The following is a 5083-nucleotide window of genomic DNA, read 5'->3' as shown; positions in this document are numbered from 1 at the left end:
AATAATGAGTTATTATTTTAAGAAAACAGTAAAATATAAAGATAAATATAAATCACTACAAACTCCTCTCTCAGAAATAGTCACTTATACGTATTGAGGTCTTCCTGTCTGATTCTTTCCATATTCCAAGTCATTTATTTCCATGGTGTCCCAGGGACAGGAGAGGGGATGGCAAAGGGATGTGACAGAGAAATTTCCTGTGCTTTGTCTCTAGAGATGTATGTGTTGCTTGGATCTTTTACAACAAAATGTATTTATGTATTAGTTACATAGTGAAAGAATCAGAAAAAAAATTGGAAACCCAAAGAAAGAAAAAAAAAAATGTGTTGATCAAAAAGGGAGAATTGTCAATCCTAGAAATATTTAAAAAGAAGAATCCAAGAGACAACAATTGGCTCATAACAAGAACTCTTTAGGGTAATGATAAGGCTCGTTAGCAGGAATGTTTCTCTTTTTTTTATGTTTTTTAATTAATTCATTTATTTTTTGGTCTCAAGGCATGTGGAATCTTAGTTCTCCGACCAGGGGTTGAACCCGCACCCTCAACAGTGAAAGCACAGAGTCCTAACCACTGGACCACCAAGAAATTCCTAGGATTGTCTCTAACATGAAGACAGATACATTAGGCTTTCAAAGCAGGATGCCATTATCCCTCCCTAGCCAGCTCCTCCTAGTGTGGTGTCTAATTCTGTGCCTGCCAGACCACTTCTGCATAGAATTTAACTTCCCATGGAGTTTACATACAGTGTAAGAATGTCCGGGTACACTGCTGTCAACGTTCCAACTATCTGACAGGACTTTCTGCCAATTAAATTAATTGCTTTTCAAATATTTCTTCACTCTCTTAGAGCTCTCTACTGGTCAGTCAACATCACTAAATTATGTCAACTCTGGACATCGCCTGGATTCAAGTTCAAAAATTTAGAAATCTGAACTTTCTAAATCTGTAAGTCTAGGCTGTGGATTATGGGAGAGGACAATGTAATGCCATTCCACAGAGTACTTTCTAGGATGAGAAGCATGAGCAGCCACACCTTACACATGCCTAACCACACCTCTTACACACCCAGTATGTGACGGAAAGTGCCATCAAAGCACCATCGTTAACACGCCTCATGTCATGGGGACAGGGCCAATGTTGGGCCACTAAATAGCAGCGTGATGTGGGGGTGGGGCAGGGCAGATTCTGGGGCGACTGCCAGCCACAGACACTGGGGGGAATCCCCATCCAGCAAGCAGAAAAAGATAGTATCTGACTCAGGCGGTAGCAGAAGATGCCATCAGTCCCAGCAAGCATTCAGCCTCAGTGAATGCAGCTGGAGTGAGGCGTGGTGAGGGCTGAGAAGAACAGTGGTAGAAGGGAAGCCCAGAGCAAGTGAGGGGCGGGGATCCAGGCAGGAATGCACGCCAGGTGAGTCCATCTGCAGGCATCAACGCTGGCACCTGGTCACTAGACTAGGTTTCTTTCATTCATTCATTCAACAAATATTTACCACATTCCTCCATGTGACTCACGCACCTACACACCTTGCTGGGTGTGCCAGGCGTACAAGGCCTGACTGCTCTTCACCCATTTCTCAGGGTTGTGTCATCAGCAAGAAACCTTGAGGGATGAGGTAATGTCTCCCTTCGGATGAAGGACAGGCGTGCACACTGCTGACTGTCAGAGTCATGAATTCCCCCAAGCTCTGTGTCCTTCACCTGGAGCACAAGCTCATTGTGCGTGCTCTCACCATCCGGCCCAGGTCCTGTCTCCCTCGTGAGAACCAGGAGCAAGGGAAACCTGGCGCACACACGCTGCTTGCTGTCTTGGGAGGAATAAAGTCCTTAATTTCCAGCCTCCGAGTCTCATGTCTCCTGCCAGCACCCATGCAAGAGTCAAAGGCTGACTCATTAGCCTGTAAGCAGGGCAGAACCAAACTCCAGACCTGACAGCACTTCGGGTGCAGTGGGCCCTGTGCGGGCCCTTGAGGTCATCAGATAAGATCAGATTAGATCAGTCGCTCAGTCGTGTCCGACTCTTTGCGACCCCATGAATCGCAGCACGCCAGGCCTCCCTGTCCATCACCAACTCCTGGAGTTCACTCAGACTCACGTCCATCGAGTCAGTGATGCCATCCAGCATTTTCATCCTCTGTCATCCCCTTCTCCTCCTGCCCCCAATCCCTCCCAGCATCAGAGTCTTTTCCAATGAGTCAACTCTTCGCATGAGGTGGCCAAAGTACTGGAGTTTCAGCTTTAGCATCATTCCTTCCAAAGAAACCCCAGGGCTGATCTCCTTCAGAATGGACTGGTTGGATCTCCTTGCAGTCCAAGGGACTCTCAAGAGTCTTCTCCAACACATCATAGCCATGCACAAAACCAGCCTGGCACCTGTTCTCATGGAGTGTACATGCAACTGGCGGAGACAAACAGATGACAAACCAAACAAGAAAATATCAGAAGCATGCTACAGAGAACATGAATGGAGTAATATGCTAAAAATGACCAGATGGCTACCTTAGATGGAGTGGCCAACGGATGCAAATACATGCGAAGTCCCCTGGAGGGAAGCTTCTTAACAAGAAGAGAATGGCGAGCGCAAAGGCCTAAGGTTGGATCAGCCAGCAAGGCCGGAGGCCAATGGATGCAGGGAAGTGGTTTGAGGAGGAGGTCCGTGGGAAGTTAGATCCTTGCCCTCAGAGGCCAAAGCTAGGGGACTGGATTTCTTTCCAGCAAGAGAAAGCTACTGAAGAATTTTAAGAAGGAGCATAAATGGCATGATTCAGATTTTTTAAACTAGCTCGAGCTGCTTTGTGAAGAAACATGAGTATAGGGGATGCATTCAGGAAGGAATGAAGCATCCAGGAAGCTACTGTATCAGTTCAGGGGCAACATGATTTTGGCCTGGACAAGAATGGGAGAGCTACAGAGAAGGGGGTACCTGGGGGCCGGGTTTTAAAGGGAGAGTCAACAGGCCTCACTAAAGGATTGGATGGGGAGATGGGGTGGAGAAGTGGTTATAGGAATAAGAAAAAGGAAAGAGCCAAAGGTGGCCACTCCTAGGTGTTTATCCTGAATAACTAAGTTCCATTTACTGAGATGAAAGAGACAGGAAAGGGTTGGTTCAGGGGAGAAAGCCAGAGAGAGACTCGTGGTTGAAGGCAGCAAGCACACAGATGTTTATCTGAGTCTGGAGTTGTGAGGGAGGCCAGGCTGGAGGGAGCACTTGGGGCCATCAGCATCTATACGGTATCTGAGCTGTGGGGTGGGGGGAGAAGACCTGGGGAGCAATACGCATGGAAATGAGGGAGTGACTCAGTCCTGTGTCCCAAAACTGCCAACCTTCTGGGGGTGACGTGATGAACCAGAGACGGGAAAGGAGACTTTCAGGAGCGGCTGTCAAAGTTGGGGGAAATCCTAAGACTTCCCTGGTGGTCCAGTGGCTAAGACTCTGCGCTCCTAATGCAGGGGGCCCAGGTTTGATCCCTGGTCAGGGAACTAGACCCCACATGCCACAACTAAAGATCCTGAGTGCTGCAATGAAGATTGAAGATCCTGGGTGCTGCAACTAAGACCCAGCACAGCCAAATAAATAAAAAAGTGTTTTTTTTTTTTCAAGTGGGGGGAAATCCCAGAGAATGTGGTGTCACAATGCCCACCCCCAAGAGAATATTGGACTCAGGTAGAACAGAGGGGTTGGCTGTGGAATGCTACTGAGGAGAATGTCAAACTGTACTTCCCTGAGAGCCAAGCTCCATGTCCTGCTCAAGTTACCAGTGGCTGGGGCAATGATATCAAGTAAGGGGCACAGTGCAGCCCAGAGGGCAGATTTTCCATTACACCAGACAAGCACATGGGGCTACCCAAGTCCTAGAATTACAGTGGCTTCTGCAACAACAGGAAAAGACGTCCCATCCATAGTGACACGAGTGCTGACCCTCTGCCTAGCCAACCCACCTTCTCACCTGTTTCTGGAGGGAGGCATACTGCTGGGCAGGCACTTCACTTTCCCTGACCTTTCTTATCTTTCCAGCTATGCTAATGCCTCTCACCCTTCAAGGCCTAACATTTCTGCTCATTTAAGACACATCAGTCAATTGATCTGTGCCCAGTCCCGTGCTTTTACATCCCTGATAGAATTTAATCCTCACAAAACACTTTGAGGTGACCAGTATCGTTCCCATTAACAAAGAAAGAAGCAGCTCAGGGAGGCTAAGGGATTTGGCTCAAAGTCACACAGTTTGCAAGTGGTGAAAATGGGATTCAAACCCAGGACTCTAGCCCTTCCAACAGCCCGGCCAGCCTACAGATGTGGCTGAGATAGGGACTCTGCAGCCTAGCAGAAGTCTGAAAGCAAAAGATGAAGATGTACATTCAGTTTAGCTCAGTTGTTCAGTCATGTCCTACTCTTTGCAACCCCATGAACCGCAGTACTCCAGGACTCCCTGTCCATCACCAACTGCCAGAGTCTACCCAAACTCATGTCCATTGAATCAGTAATGCCATCCAACCATCTTATCCTCTGTCGTCCCCTTCTCCTCCTGCCCTGAATCTTTCCAAGCATCAGGGTCTTTTCAAATGAGTCGGCTCTTCGCATCAGGTGGCCAAAGTATTGGAGTTTCAGCTTCAACATCAGTCCTTCCAATGAACACCCAGGACTGATCTCCTTTAGGACGGACTGGTTGGATCGCCTTGCAGTCCAAGGGACTCTCAAGAGTCTTCTCCAACACCACAGTTCAAAAGCATCAATTCTTCAGTGCTCAGCTTTCTTTATAGTCCAATTCTCACATCCATATGTTGACAAAGTAACGTCTCTGCTTTTTAATATGCTGTCTAGGTTGGTCATAGCTTTCCTGACAAGGAGTAAGTGTCTTTTAATTTCATGGCTACAATCACAATCTGCAGTGATTTAGAGCCCCAAAATAAAGTCAGCCACTGTTTCCTCATCTATTTGCCATGAAGTGATGGGACCGGATGCCATGGTTTTCTGAATGTTGAGCTTTAAGCCAACTTTTTCACTCTCCTCTTTCACTTTCATCAAGAGGCTCTTTAGTTCTTCACTTTCTGCCATAAGGGAGGTGTCATCTGCATATCTGAGGTT

At 47.3% G+C, this 5083-nt stretch overlaps 1 non-coding gene across 1 annotated transcript; it reads left to right on the top strand.

Moving 5' to 3' along the window:
* The first annotated feature begins 3407 nt into the window (after positions 1-3407).
* Positions 3408-3480, top strand: TRNAR-CCU (transfer RNA arginine (anticodon CCU)). The gene has a single exon. It is a non-coding gene; the product is annotated as a tRNA-Arg (tRNA).
* Positions 3481-5083: the final 1603 nt, after the last annotated feature.

Source organism: Bos grunniens, chromosome 1 (assembly GCF_055505025.1).
Source record: "Bos grunniens cultivar Pamir isolate PY7600 chromosome 1, Bosgru_T2T1.0, whole genome shotgun sequence".
Classification (NCBI taxonomy): domain Eukaryota; kingdom Metazoa; phylum Chordata; class Mammalia; order Artiodactyla; family Bovidae; genus Bos; species Bos grunniens.
Note: the sequence above shows the minus strand (reverse complement) of the source record. Positions and strands in the feature narration are given on the sequence as shown.